Source organism: Scleropages formosus, chromosome 13 (genome assembly GCF_900964775.1).
Source record: "Scleropages formosus chromosome 13, fSclFor1.1, whole genome shotgun sequence".
Lineage (NCBI taxonomy): Eukaryota > Metazoa > Chordata > Actinopteri > Osteoglossiformes > Osteoglossidae > Scleropages > Scleropages formosus.
In genome coordinates, this window is record NC_041818.1 from 13221990 (window position 1) to 13237781 (window position 15792).

Genomic DNA, 15792 nt, shown 5'->3' on the forward strand with positions numbered 1-15792 from the left:
ATAATAATAATAACAATAATAATAATACAAACAATTCCAGTGAATAGCTTGGATTGCTTCAAATACATCGTATTACAGCATGAAAAATTTAAAGACTTTGCAGACTATCCTATAACCATGAAAATGTATCCAATAATGAGATTCTCAGCTTGGATAGTCACAGGAGTATATTCTTGTAAGTATGGTGGAATAATATTATAAAACACAAACCTTGTAGCCTATGCTGGAAAAATAAAATTATCTAGAGTAGTTTTTTTTTTTTTTTAATATATATTCATTAAACATAATAGTTTTATGCAGAATGTGAATATAAATAATGTAAATAATTTTGTTACACAGAGTGCAAGGGTTTTTTTTTCTTTTTTGGGTGTCAGACTTGACATTGAATTTACAGTAAACAGCAGTAGAGGTGACAGCATGGTTTCCTGTTGAGGGACAAGCACCAAGACTCTGCTAAGTGTCTGTGTTGTAAAGATCAATGACTGCAAGTCTTAGTCCTCAAACAGGGTCTCCACCCTCCATATTCCATAAGTCCAGGATGTACTTGGATTTGCACAGGTGGTGTATGTGCAATAGAAACCTCCAAAGCCACGGCACACAGCCCCCCTACCCCACTTTGCCGTTCAATTACACCACGGTGCTTGGAAGTACTGCATTCACAAAGGTCAGTGTGAGGTCCTTTTATTGACTTTCTACCAACCAGGGATGAGAGTGTCTCCACACATGGCAGGAAAAATGAATCCGGCTCAAGCGCAGCACACCTCAGACCTTCATAGACCCAACCGCTCGTTTAATCATTGCTTTCTTCGCAGCTGCTGCTGTGTATCAAAGGGTTTATTTTTTGTACGAGCTAGCCTGTGTATGTGTGTGTTTGCAACAGCTGGGAGTGTGTTTATTTATCTAAGAGTGTGTATATATCAAGTGTGTGAAAAATTGAGGCAGAATACTTTTTAAAATGTGTATTATTATATGTATTGTTTTGACTGTTAGATGTGATTGGTGTGTGTGCAGCTATGATTGTGTGTGTGTGTAATTCATGTTCGTGCCTGCACAGGGAAAGGAGCTCTCTTTAGTTTGTGTCTCGGTGTGAATCCGCTGCCATTGAAGGGAAGGCTGGAGAAGCTGTTAGCGCACGGCGATGTCTCCCGAGTGTCTTCAAACCCACTTGTGCTACCTTCTGTTTGATGAGTGATGCAGCCGCTCCGATCCTGCCCTGCAGATGCGTTGACAGCAAATAAACTTTAACGTCACCTCGGGGAGGATCGCTTAGGCCTCAGACACGTTGTGTTTAAGCATGCAAAAATCTGGAGACACCAGAGCCCTTGCAGCGATTGCCCACAATGAAGAAAACTCACACACACACACACACACACACACACACACACACGCTCGCACACACTGAAGTGTTGAAAACGTTGCCGTTTAAACAGATCAGTCACTGTCTATGCATTGCGGAAACGCAGCGGGCTGCGTTCCATGCCGTTTGAAATTCCTCCAGGAGAAAGAGGCTTTTGTTTGGGAGCGCTTGGCTGGAGGGGGCCTGTCTGTCGCGGATTATCGAAGCTGGCAGGGAGTGATCAAACCCCTTCCCGATGCACCTGTTCCCTAACGCAGGCCGCCACTTCCAATCTGCCCGTCGGTACGTCTTCATGAGGGGGCGGCCTCATGGAAAGCAGCGGGGGGCGCCTTCTCGCGCTCTGCCGCTCACCCGGCCGCCTGCATGGCTCTGTCTCTCAGGTGTTGGACGCACTGTCACCCCGGTGGTCAGCCGCTGGTGTAATTCCAACCTGATGAAAAGAAAGATGACACTCCATTTTTCTGTAAATAAATCCATACCACACATTGACGGCAATGCCCGTAGCACTGTAAAAGTACCACTGTAACTGCTGTACATGAGCAATTCATCAGTACATATTCAAAGAAGGGAAGGATTTATCTTAATATAGCAGCCTACGCTAAGATAGACTATTCACAAAAGTATTTGATGTATTACTTTGCAACATATGTAAGAAAGACACAAGGTTTAAATAACAACAAATTCATTCTTAAATTAATCGCTAGTATTCTCCAGTTTATGAGCTCCGGTTCATGAGTTCATGCTCCATGAGCTGATGAGCGGTCCAACCCAGGGCAGGGGGTGGGAGCATCAAGATGGAGAGATTCCAGGGACCCACGATGCTCAGCTGCCGACACTGAAGAAACTGTTAAAGGGTCTATAAAGGCAGCTGGCCTGGAGACTTTGGTGTGTTTTGAGGAAAAGGTTGGGATTGAGGTTTGGTGGAGAAGATTTTGGTTTTTTGGTCTCTATTCATTTAGCTGTTGCCTTTTTGCCAGAAGGACCTTTTTCTATTCCTTTTTTACCAAGAAGAAACTTTTGTCTTCGGCCATAGTTGTACATTGTGGCCACCTCCACTCCACAACTGGCCACACACTAGAATAAGTCATTTTAGTGCTGTTCGTTTGTCAGCTCAGGTACAAATGAAAACACGGGTGAACTTCAACTCTGAATTATTAAACTAAATACATAAACACACATTTTCAGAACCGCTTGTCCCATACGGGGTCGCGGAGAACCGGAGCCTACCCGGTAACAGAGGGCAAAGGCCGGAGGGGGAGGGGATACACCCAGGACAGGACGCCAGTCCGCCGCAGGGCACCCCAAGCGGCACTCGAACCCCAGACCCACCGGAGAGCAGGACCATGGTCCAACCCACTGCGCCACCACACCCCCGCATAAACAAAAAAACTCAAAATTAATATAAATGGCATTCAACTGCTGTTGAGGTATAATCTCTTCATAAGCAAAAAGCTGAATGAATGAAACATCTTAACCATGTTGTCCCTTTACAGCATTATAAATACATTAAATTGCATTGTAATTGATAAGGGGGTGCGATGGCGCAGTGGGTTGGACCGCAGTCCTGCTCTCCGGTGGGTCTGGGGTTCAAGTCCTGCTTGGGGTGCCTTGTGGCGGACTGGCGTCCCGTCCTGGGTGTGTCCCCTTCCCCCTCCGGCCTTACGCCCTGTGTTGCCGGGTAGGCTCCGGTTCACCGTGACCCTGTCTGGGACAAGCGGTTCTGAAAATGTGTGTGTGTGCGCATTGTAATTGTACTTATTTATTTACTTTAAAATTCCGGAAAAAATCTATTACAGTGTCAAAGGGTATAAATAACATCGTGTACAGCATTCACAAAGGGCTAAATAGAGACACTGAAGACCTGGACAGGATGAACTCATTGAGAAACCAAGGTGCCTGGACAGACAATCGTGTGCATATGGAAACTACGCAAACTCAGATGAGGGTTCAGATTTGAACACATACGTTGTAACAACCAAGCAAGAAAGCAGCTGAGAGAGCTTTCATTTGTGCCCACCCCAAACAAATGGAAAAAAACCTTAAAAGTTAAAAATATAAGTAAAAAAGATTCACAAATTTTCATGGAAAAACTCTTCAGTTACATATAAATGATCAATTCCATTCAAATTCATTGAATGGAAATCCATTCCAAATCCAATCCATTCTATGGTACATCACTTTGGAGAAAAGCATCTGCTAAATAAATAAATGTAAATGTAAAAAAGTTAACCATTATTTAGCTGACACCTTGCTCCAAGGTGACTTACAACAGAATATATATTACGTTGCCTGCAGTTTTTCACCTATTAATACAGTAGGATATTCTTTTACTGTAGTAATTTAGGGTAAAGGACCTTGCTCAAGGGAACTGCAGTAGAAGAAGGGATTCAAACCAGGGAAGGTGGAAGCTCTAACCACCACACCCACTTCTTCAGTGCTAGTAAGGGTCAGGACTGGTCATTACTAGTAAAATTCAGTACTAGGAAGCACATGTTATCAATGTGAATATTAGATGTACAGTAGCACACAGTAGCACACCTTTCAATTGAAACAGCACAGTCAGTCCTAGAGATCTTATTTTATCACCAACTGGGCAGTCTGCACTCCACTCACACTGCTCAAACTGGTAGAATCACAATGCTCAAAGTGTTCAAAGAAGCCAAAGTGGAGAACTGTGTTTCTCCAAACAGAAAGCTGCAGCATCCGCAGAAGGTCAAGCTTGTGAATGATGGGCAGATGGGGGCAGCTAAAATCTGCCATGGTGATTCACTTGAAAACTGGACCTGCTTGCAGAAGCTTCCAGTAGCAGTTAACTCCTCAGAAGGCTGCTCCGTCTCTCTCTCTCTCACTCTCTCTCTCTCTCTCCCTCCCTCCTTTGGACAAGGAAGAGGCATATAAAAGGTTCAATCTTAGATCCAATGGGCAGGATTAAAGATCTCAGGGTTTGAGGGGCATCCCTGGGAACAATGGTGGCATTAGAAAGAAACTCACAGTTCAGAGTGATTCAGTGAAATACAGAAGTCAAAACACAGAGACAGGCACAGAATCATGTAGTACTTTAAAGAATTTTTCAATGTGGAGCATGGAAGTAAGTAATTGGATTAATATCCGGCAAGATTATGTATAAAAATTCTGGGGGTGGTGTTTTGGGGGGGAGGGGGGTGGCAGCAGAAAATACTGAAAATCCAGCCTTTCGGGAACAAGGCAGGGTACCACAGGCCACAAACATTTTGAGGAATGATGCTGGATTAAGTTCAGTCTGTGTACACATCTCATACAAATTCAGACGCACATCACGTACTTTATTCTACCCCCTCTTCCTGTAGACACACACACACACACACACACACACACACACACACACACACTGCAGCTGTGGGGGGGCCACAGCCTACATTGGCTTAATGTTTCTCTGACATTCCCCCAGCGCCCCCCCAGGCAGTAAAGCTGTGCAAGAACATTAGGCGTTCTCACATGGGACGGATCCTCAGAGCCACAGGGACCAAGGTCTGGAGAGGTCTGCCCCACAGGGGGCGCTAGTGGGCCTAGACAGCTGGGGCAGATCTCTGAAGATATTTTGAAAGGACTTGTCTGCTTCCCCACCCATCTCCACAAGTAAGCAAAATCTGCCACGCTGAGATTTTCTGAGCATTAAAGCAAACTCTAAAAAGCTCTCGAAAAGAAGCCAAACAGCATTGTGTGTGTAACCACCGCTCCAATGCGCTAAACGTATTGTTCTTTTTCATCTAATTAAAATTAAAACTTTTTTTTTCCAAATTACAATAACAACAGAAATATTAATCAACTAATTCTATTGTACTGTTTGAGTTTCAGGTTTATTTCATTTATATTTCATCTGAGCTTTTCATTTCCATAAAAGTCCTTTGCTGCTGCCACCACAGAGTTGGCATTTCTGTGAACTTCGAATCTGGATCATCTCTGTATCTGTTTGTTGCGCTTTGAGGTCAGTTTACCCCTTTTCATGATTAGTTTGACAGACATTGCAAATGACAGCATGCAAATGCAATGCAAATGTTAATGATTAATTAGTGTTATTTGAGCAGGTGGCTGCTGTTTAAGGTGAGAACAAGAGAACATGAACTCCAGCAGTTACCTTTATTTGCTCATTAACTTGTTTGCCTCGTACAATGAAAGTGGCAAAAATAGAAAAAGAAAAGTGTGTGCGTGGGAGAGTACTGGGTCATGGCCAGCTTTGAGTCGTACCTGCACGCGCAGTTTGGATATCATTGTGGAGACACGACGCTGAATCTTGCTAACCTTAACCCAACAGAACTGTAACATGGGGTGTTCACCCCCCTCCCCAACAGGGACCACGACTGCAAAAATCCTGGGGGCATTCGGATTCTTAAATGTCTCGAATGAAAAATTATTTTGTTGTACTGGGGGGTGTGGGAGGCACCCCTTGGCCGGTGTCTGCTGTGTGGCGGGTCCGGGGTTCGAGTTCTGCTTGGGGTGCCTTGCGATGGACTGGCATCCAGTCCTGGGTGTTTAAAGTATATGTGGTTGATATAGTATGTGTGACTAATTTTACAAATGCTCTAGCAGGCTGTGCCCGTGATTGAAAACATGTGAAATACTGATAAAGCTGAATTTTGTCTTTTTCGAGCTTATTAACCCAAAAAACGGCATTCTGATTGTATCAGAAACCTCCCCCGTCAAGGTTTAGCAAACCGTCAGCAAATGCGCGCACAAAAACACCAGATCCAAGACACGCAAGCCTCACGAGGTATTTGTTGCATTACTGCTCACCCTTCAGTCCGTGCCCTTCCAAGGCCACAACCCTGCTGTAATTGGATGAGAAAACGATGGAGTTTTCTGCAAGAGGCCCAGGCGTGCCTATTGCTCCCAAAGCCTAAATTGTTAATGGAGACAAATGTAGCTGCGTATCCTGGGAGAGGCCTATAATGGGGGCTAACATCAGCAGAAGCCGACAGGCCAGGGGACCCAGAGGGTGGGAGGTGGGCAGTCAGCTTTGTCTAAACCTCCCATCTTTCCAATCCCAATCTCATTAATGTGGGTTCACTTCCTCCATGGAACACGCCATCAAACCGGAGCTCCCATCTCCAACAGTTTGCATCTCACAGAGAAATATAAAACGCACCATGAAACCACACTTAGACAGCAAGGGTACTTCCCTTTTCAGAGGCTGCTCAGCAGTCGAGTTGGACAGTTGAGTCCTTTAGCCCCTTTATCAAAGCAGAAGACAAACGGCATAATTCCTTTTCTTTGTGGGAATGTGTTACATACCAAATTCATGCGTACTGTTTCATGTGTATAAGTATCGGTTACATAACAACTGCACGGAGAACTGTCTGCTGAACACCGTCTGTGGTTAAATTAGTCATAAATCAAGTCAAGCTGCAAATTATATAAACTGTAAAGCCTCGTGTTTTAGATCAGATGAAGTCAGTAACAAAGTGCAGCCAAGGGCCGAAAAAAGTAGCAAATGAAGCAGCATCATGCTTGTGTCCTTCAGTGAATTTCCTCTTTCATCACTTTCAGTTCTGGTTCCCGTCATACCAGGCGAAAATGTTTTGTCTAGAAACCAATGCTTATCATAGTAATAATGCTTAAATTAAGTGTCCGACTGCACGTGGCCTAGGCTGGAAAGTGTGGCGCAGAGCCCAGTGCTCTTTCAGTGGGCAACTGCTCCTTTAAAATTCACCACGAGTGGCTCAGAGTCTGGCCTGACTCTTGGACCCTTATGCTGAGGTGTGTCAAAGGGGATCAGTGAACAGCATCCAGAAACTCGAAGGCCACCTCGCTCTTTCATCCTATGCTCAGACCGGGGCAAAACAATTCTCATGCCTCACGAGTTTGACACCTTTGTCAGCTTCTTGTTTGTGCCTAGAAATGTTTGGACGTAAAAATAAATAAATAAACAGACAAGATTTATTATAATCCGACACTGCTGCAAATGCGGGCCACTTTGTCCTTGGGAAACGTCTGTGTGGGAAGCCCAATCTGTACCGAGCAGGCCTGTCAACATTAACGGAGAGCAATTAACAGCTCCAGATCTCCACGAATCCTGGGTGTTTTCAGCTCTTTTTCCGTTGGCAATAAGCCCATTTTCTCTCCTTCCCCCGCATTTGCAGTCCCTGGCATGCTGTGATAATTGTGCACCTATAATAGAGAAATTAGTCGTCCCTGAAATGAGACTCCCCTCGCTGCCGTCTTACATCAAAACTACTCTGAGAATCGCAGCGCCCTGGAACGTGCAGCTTCCTTTCAGTCCTCTACCTCTAACATATGCAATTTAAAAAAAAAAAAAAATAAAAAAAAAACTTTAGTTCAATCTTTGGGTGCATTTATTATTTATATCATGTCTTATGTATGTACGTGAACATGTTACTTTGCATTTTTACAAGCAGGAAAGAATAGACATGGATACCTTGCAGTGTATATAACTTCATATAGGAGTGTGTGTGTGTATAATACATATATATATATATATACACACACACACACACTTTCAGAACCGCTTGTCCCATACGGGGTCACGGGGAACCGGAGCCTACCCGGCAACACAAGGCGTAAGGCCGGAGGAGGAAGGGGACACACCCAGGACGGGACGCCAGTCCGCCACAAGGCACCCCAAGCGGGACTTGAACCCCAGACCCACCAGAGAGCAGGACCGCGGTCCAACCCACTGCGCCACCGCACCCCCTTATTTATATATATATATATATATATATATATATATATATATATATATATATATATATATATATATATATATATATATATATATACAGTATGTATGTAGAAATCCTATATATAATGTGGCAATGGACACTTTTTTTGAAAGTTCCAAGGTTATTCATAATATGAAAAAATATGTAATAGAATAGCCCTTAGTATTCTAGCCTGACAGAAAGTGCAATATCTTCATAATTAAATGTATTTGCTAATATTATTTCTGCAAATATAGGCCCTGCTTCAATGTACCCAGTTTGGTCATTAACATATGATTTTGAACAACAATGCACTAATTAAAAAACATACATTAAAAAAAAAAAGTTAGTGGCTATTTTTCCTGAAATGATTTCTCTACAGGGGGTGCGGTGGCGCAGTGGGTTGGACTGCAGTCCTGCTCTCTGGTGGGTCTGCGGTTCGAGTCCTGCTTGGGGTGCCTTGCGGTGGACTGGGGTCCCGTCCTGGGTGTGTCCCTCCCCCTCCGGCCTTACGCTCTGTGTTGCTGGGTAGGCTCCGGTTCCCCGCGACCCTGTATGGGACAAGCGGTTCTGAAAATGTGTGTGTGATTTCTCTACAATGCTTCCTTTGTGCACAAATTGATAACTGTTGCTGAGTTCATGGAGTGGTTTGACACACATTTTGCCACAGCACAGACAACACTTCTTAAATGGACAGCGTGTAAAAATATGGGTTGTAGAAGTTATCACTGATAGACTGGTTGTCCTAACCAACCTTCAGTACTGTGCATTTGCACAAATATGTATTATTACCGTGTAAAGTCAGCTAAAGTAGTATGTGAACGTGAGCACCTCTGGCTACCCTGCAACGAACTGGCACTCTGTTCGAGGTGTATACCTCCCCCAGCCTTGCCTCGAGTGATTCCAGGATAGGCTCCAGAATGCTTTTCAGGACAAGCAGTTCACGAAAGTGTGGAAGTGAGAATTCCAGTTAAGTACCTTGATCAAGGGTACTACCACATTAACAGGGAGTGGGGCTGGAACCAGCAAGTTTCAGGTTTCCAGTCTAAATTGTAGACATTACGTAATCATGATGTAGTAGCTACGGTCAATAAACTCTGTAAGTATGGCTAACGGTTTTTTATAGACATTGTGCAAATATACCAATGGAGAGGGGGGCGCGGTGGTGCAGTGGGTTGGACCACAGTCCTGCTCTCCGGTGGGTCTGGGGTTCGAGTCCCGCTTGGGGTGCCTCGCAACGGACTGGCGTCCTGTCCTGGGTGTATCCCCTCCCCCTCCGGCCTTACGCCCTGTGTTACCGGGTAGGCTCCGGTTCCCCGTGACCCCGTATGGGACAAGCGGTTCTGAAAATGTGTCTGTGTGTGTGTGTGTACCAATGGAGAACTAGTAGCTTTTTTTATTCCCTTGCAGATGAATAAACATCTGTCTGATCTGCAAGCCTAAAATTTGAGTTTTGTGTTAGCCATAGAAATATTAAATGCAGAAAACTACTCATATAACTATCTGGAGAAAAAGCTCAACCATTACCAGATTCAAGGAGATCCTCACAGCAGGTGTCTCCAAGTGTTTTTTGGCCAAGGGCCTGCGTCATTATTGCAAACTGGTTTGAGGGCCGTACGTGTAAAAATCATAGTGAGTAAATGTCTAAACTGAAAAATTACTCATTTAAATTGCATGCAGTGTGTATCTACTTATTACTGTATTATAATGTCATTCAATAGAATTTATAAGTTTTTATGGTGCGTGCAGTATATGTTAATCATATTATAACCGTTCTTGTGGCTCGTATTACGTGACGCAGCGGCTCCATGTCAGATACTCCTGCTTTAGGGGGTTTGAGTGTTAAGGGGAACAGCCAGCAGGGTATCCTGCCTACTGCAATTAAACAAGCAGGAGGTACTCTTTGATGGTGGACCGTTCATTTGGTGTTGGATGGTGGATCTGACTCAAAGTCTGTCTTTGATGTGTCTTTTCAGATGGCATTAGCCATTCCCTCCTCCCCAGCTGACAACTGAGTATCTCTCCACTGCTCCTCAAAAAGAAAGTTCTGGAATTGGATTGGAAGGGAGAAAAAAAGCCTTAGTTCTCCTAAAATGTCCCCACTTGCAGTCGGAGTGTAAGCAACCTGTTTTGAGAAGATCAATACCAGGGTATAATTTAATGTCGAACTCCGATATTGAAAAAGTCCATTTTGTAGCAAGGTTGCTTTCAGCAGGGGATTTTTCCATCAGCCTCTTCTGATTCCTCCTTTTGTCGTGAAACAATGTTAAGGTTATTCGCTCACCCACAACTGTATATGTCAGGGAAGTCTATCAAAGTTCAATAATCAAGGTTCAAGTTTTCCCAGCACCACATCAATGTAATGTCTATTCTCACATTATTAAAGAAGAGAAATTAGAAATATAGCCGCACCTATCTTTGAGTCTGTTGGGAAACAATGTTCTTATCAATTAATCAGTTAATCAATTTATTTATTTATTTTCTTATTCCATAAATATTTTCCAGTTGCCGTACATTTTGGAATAGGCCAGTATGAATTTTGACCACTTCTGAGGGAGTTAATGAAGGTTGAGGAGAAGACCGAAGTGTTTCTTGCTGGAAGCCAGGGTAAGTAATTACTACTGCGGGATTGCCAGTGAAGAGGGGGGAAAAAAACACGAGAACATGTGTGGAGAGATAGCTCTCTGTAGCTATACAGATGTAAAAAGCGATTTAGAGAAGAAGCTTACAATTTAAATAAATAAAGGCTATGGAGGAGAAAAACTCCCCTACTGTAAATATTTGTGCGCAAGCACATTTTTGCTTGTGTGCAATTTTTTTGTGTACAGTGTTTGGCTTTTTAAGTGTCAGTGCTTTTTGTGTGTGTTTGTGTATACGTGTGAGTGTGTGTAAGTGAGTGTATTTTTCTTCCTTGTGAGGGACTAATATCCCTTCCAAGGTGTACCCTGCCTATTCTCCCAGCATTCCACTTGTCCACTGTTGCCCCGCATTGGACAAGCAGCACTAAAGCAAGGAGCTAAATATTCAGAAAGCAAAAAGATGTAAATGAAAAGCCATCTTCAGCACACCAGGGTCCCTCACAGAGGAGGAAGGGCAAATGTTTAAGCTCATGACTGGTTGGTTTGGATGGCTACCCCAGCCCAGGGGTCATCATTACTTCCTAGGTTAAGATTCCAGGGTCGGGTTATTGCATCTCACAACTTCAGCACTTTCATCCTTGGCCTGAGAATGTTCACCTTGAGGCGTCTTCAGTGCAACGATCCAACATTTAGAGAGCGCTTGTGGAATGGTGCTGTGCTTTTTTCATTGACCTCAACAAAACAGTGTCAAGCCCTTATCTTGACAATAAATAAATATTTAGTGATGGCTTGTGGGCAAGCAGTGGTGATGATAAATCTGACTACAAAGTTTGACTTGCAGGACCAGGCCATCTTAATCTTAGCCAGTCTGCATAGAAGCAGGAGAGAACATTTTAATGTCATGTATAGGTTGGAATAGACTTGTTCAGACTGCTACGACGTATTTGTATGCATGGGCTACATCCACTGAGTCTAAGAGTTCATTAGAGCCTCTGTCTTCCAAGACCAAGGTTTGATCTCACCTCCTGCCGTAGTACCCTTAAGCAACGTACTTACTCTGAATTGCTCCAGTAAAAATGAGTCAACTGTGCAAATGGCTAAATTATTATAAGCAGCTGAACATTGTAAGTCACTTTTAAGAAGAGTTTGCAAAAAAAAAGTAAATGTAACAAAGGCAAAAAATTTAAGATGCAATAATTTTGACTGTCAGAAAACGATCTGAATATTAAAAAAAAAAAAACTTTACCTTTTCTTTGACCTGACCAGTTGTTCCCTTAAGGTGTTATGCTTGCACAGGGTTTTGTGTTGCTTTTCAGAGATTCTGTTCCTGTCTTACCTTATAAACCCACCTAAACCAGCTTCTACAGGTCATGTAACATCTCCCACAAACAAAACCATGATTCCCAGGAAAAAATAAAATAAAAAATAAATGTTATATATTTATTTGCCACGCACTCAAGACCAGGAGACAGGAGATAGGACCCAAGTGCAGGATTTTTTATCTGTTGCCCAAAGGGCAAGGGTAGAACCGTGGTCTGGGACAGACGTGAGTCAAAGAATCTAGGATCGAAAGTTATTCTGAGCGATGATCTGAAGTTGAAGAACAAAGCAAAGGTTGTAGACGAGGGTGGCAGGACTTGGGGAAAAGGAATCAGGACAGGAGCGATGAGGCAGCAACACGGGGCAAGGGACGAGCAAGGCGAAAGGAGTAGGTTGCAAACGCAGAGGGGACGGTTGTTTCAATTAAGATTCCGCAGCCTAGGAGTGGTGGTGTGGCTTCCTTTATACTCGTTCCTGCTGATTTCTGCCAGGTGCATTCAGCTGAGGTATATATATATATATATATAGAAAAACTATATTTTTATAGTTTTATATATTTGTTTAATATTCACTATATGTGTACTGTATCTATGTATGTATGTGTGTATATATATATATATGCCACAAATGGCTGTACCTCACACATGTTTCATGTTCCTCCAGTTATAGCTACATGCGTGGGCTGCTCTTCTTTTCACGTCCCAGGCGAAGCAAATATGTGTGACCACAGAAAGATTTACACAACACATGCCCATGTCAGTGGGGGACCAAACTCCCAGTTGTTACATTTCCAACCAATTAACCCCTCACTCCGCCTCCAACTGTTGCATCTTCAGTTGATATTTCCACCCCCCGCAGTGGCATACAAGCACACACAAACACATGCAGAACTGTATCTTCAAGTCACATCTTCCTTCAAACACAAGCTAACATAAACTCAAGGTTACATCTCAAAGTGATACCTTCCCCCAGGCACACACTCATGGTTATACCTGCAACCATGTAGTTCCCCACACACACACACAAATGCCCACAGCCACCTTCTGTTATCTCTACTGTGTTACGGCACCTGAGTCTCACCTGACACCTGGCATCCCCCACGTGCATAGCACTGCTCACACACTTTAGGGATAGGTTCCAGCTGTAGCTGCATGCTCCCTGCAATAGGCCGTGATTCCAGCCTTGGTGCCTTTCCATTTCAGTGTCACCATCTCTCACGCTGTAAAGTAACTCTACTGTTTATATTTAATTAACAAGTTTTCCTTTCAGGCCCTCATCATATCAACAATGAGCTTAAAACCTCTGATATTTTTAAGGTCCTTTTAAAATGTGAATTTCCATAGACTCAAATAATGCTTTTTGATTTGAAAAAATGTAAAGATTACCCCCCCCCCTTTCCTGATTTCACACAATTAGCAGAACTGTTTTGTTCTTGTCTGCTGCTCTGGGATGTTAAAATAATTATTATAGTGGCATTATAAAAGTCATACTTTTTTATACGTACACAGTTAAAATTAGAGTTAAAACGTGTGACAGCGAGATGAACAAGCACTGGTGGGACTTATGAATTACGGATTCTAATCACACTCAGACAGGAATAAGGGCCAAAGAGTTCACAATTTCTTAATTAGTTTGCAGTATATGTATAATTATTACTGATTTTTTTTTTGAACTCACTTAAAGCTGAATTCCTTTGTTCATTTTAAGCATCTACTTCAAGGATGTTCTCTATTAACAAAGCATAATCAATTCATGCTCAACAAATTTTTGGATTTCTTATTACAACTACATGTCTATTTTACACTTTTAAACACAGAAAAATATTCCTAGCTGTAACAACATTACGTAGGAGGCTGTTTTACAGTTTATTTTCTGCTCTAAACAAACATTTTCATGTTTTTGTAACCTTTAGAGGAAAGCAAAGCAGATTGCATAATATAACTCCAGTAAGAAGAAGGTGCAGTATGCAAACAGGCGTATCTGTAAGATACATAAGGGTTTGGAAAAGAAGAAGATGGAGTGTTTTGATTAAGAATGAAGCACGCATACATTTGTCAAGCACTGTTGTGCTCTAAATGATGGAAAGGAGGGAGAAGTATAGGCAAGGTGAATGTCTGGCTGGTTACACAAAAGCCAATTCCCCAAAAAAAAAAAAACACACATTTTATATTACTGAATAAGAATTAATATGAGTCAGTGAGGAGTAATTTTAGCTTGTACCAGTTTAAAAAGTAGCCCTAATTACTTTTTCACTGCCATTCACACACTTACAGCTATTTTTTTTTCCTGAAAAAATGTGTATGTAATGTTTCCTTTCAGTGTTCAAGAAAGCCTAACTTGTCCCCCCACTATTCATTTAGCTGGGACAGCAGGTGGTATACTGGTTAGAGCTACCACCTTGGACTTAAAGAACCCTGGTTTGAACCTCCCCATCATATTGCAGTACACTTCATCTATGTACTCACTCTAAATTGTGCCAGTAAAAATTACCCTGCTGTATAAATATGTAAATCTTTCTAAGCAGCTTAACATATCAGGTTGCTTTGGCTTGTAAGCTAACCCTCAACCCTAACCCCAGCATCAGCTAAAAAAAAAAAAAAAAAAAAAAATGATGGCACTACTGAGTATGGTTGGTACTACAGTATTTCTTTGGTCTCACTAATGCCATACAAATTGCTGGACCCCACTGTGTCAGACTTTGCAAAAAAAGAATACGTAACCGAAATTGGTTATTTGAATCCGTGTTGCTCACTATACATAATAATACTACTAAAAATATTACGAAATAACCATAAATTACATTATTAGTATTTGAATACTCTCTGAAGTTTAATGCAAACTTGATGCTGCTGTAATGGTACAGGTAATGAACGATTATCCATTCACTTCAGCCCCTTGAAATGAGCAGTAATGACTGTTTGTTACCTGTTTTCTGTAAACAAGTAACGCCTGAAAACAGAGTAGCCAAAAAAGAAAAAAACAGTAATGACTTTCAATCCCGTTTAATGCTTGTGAAATTCCACCATCCATAGGATACAATCTCCCATATACTGACTTTCTAAATCTACCAATAAATAAACAATCTATTGCAGGGATTTGGAGATTGAGACTGGTTTATTGGTTCTAGAGGCTATTACGTTTACAAAGCCAAAGCAGAGGACATTTGATAGAGGAGAGTACTGTGAATGGATTTGCCTGATGAGGCAGACAGCACCAAAAGGAATGAAGGCAAATCCCTGTATGGTAACCAACCAGATTTTTTTTTTCTACCAATGATGGAAAAAAAAAGTAATCTATTTACAACACATGTACCTGCAAATTTTTAATGCCTTATAGTTAATAGTGAAATAAAAATAAAATGTCAATTTTCGTAATATAACATCCTGGTCCCACATCTGACCTTCCGAAGAATTCCACAAATTTAGAATTACTGACAGTAATAATATACGTGACGCAGATAAATCTTCTGTTTCACACAGCTGGGTCTTTACTGGAACACTTAAACATCTTGCTTCTGAGTAAAACTTTCAAATGTATGTTCACATTTACTCCTTTAGCCAACACTTCTCCAACGCTACTTATATTGTTAAGCTACCTACATTTCATTATACAGCTGGGTGACTTTCACTGGAACAATTCAGGGCATGTACCTTGCTCACTGATACTACAGGAGGTATGATCTAACCACTAGGGTACCTGCTGCCCCTCAGCTGCACAGTATCATAGGTACATTAGCAGCACCTCCTAAAGAAATTTTGAATGGGCATTACACCGAATGCAACATTCAGTTTACTGAAGTACTGCAAAATAATAATGCAACACCAAGGGGTGAATACAAATC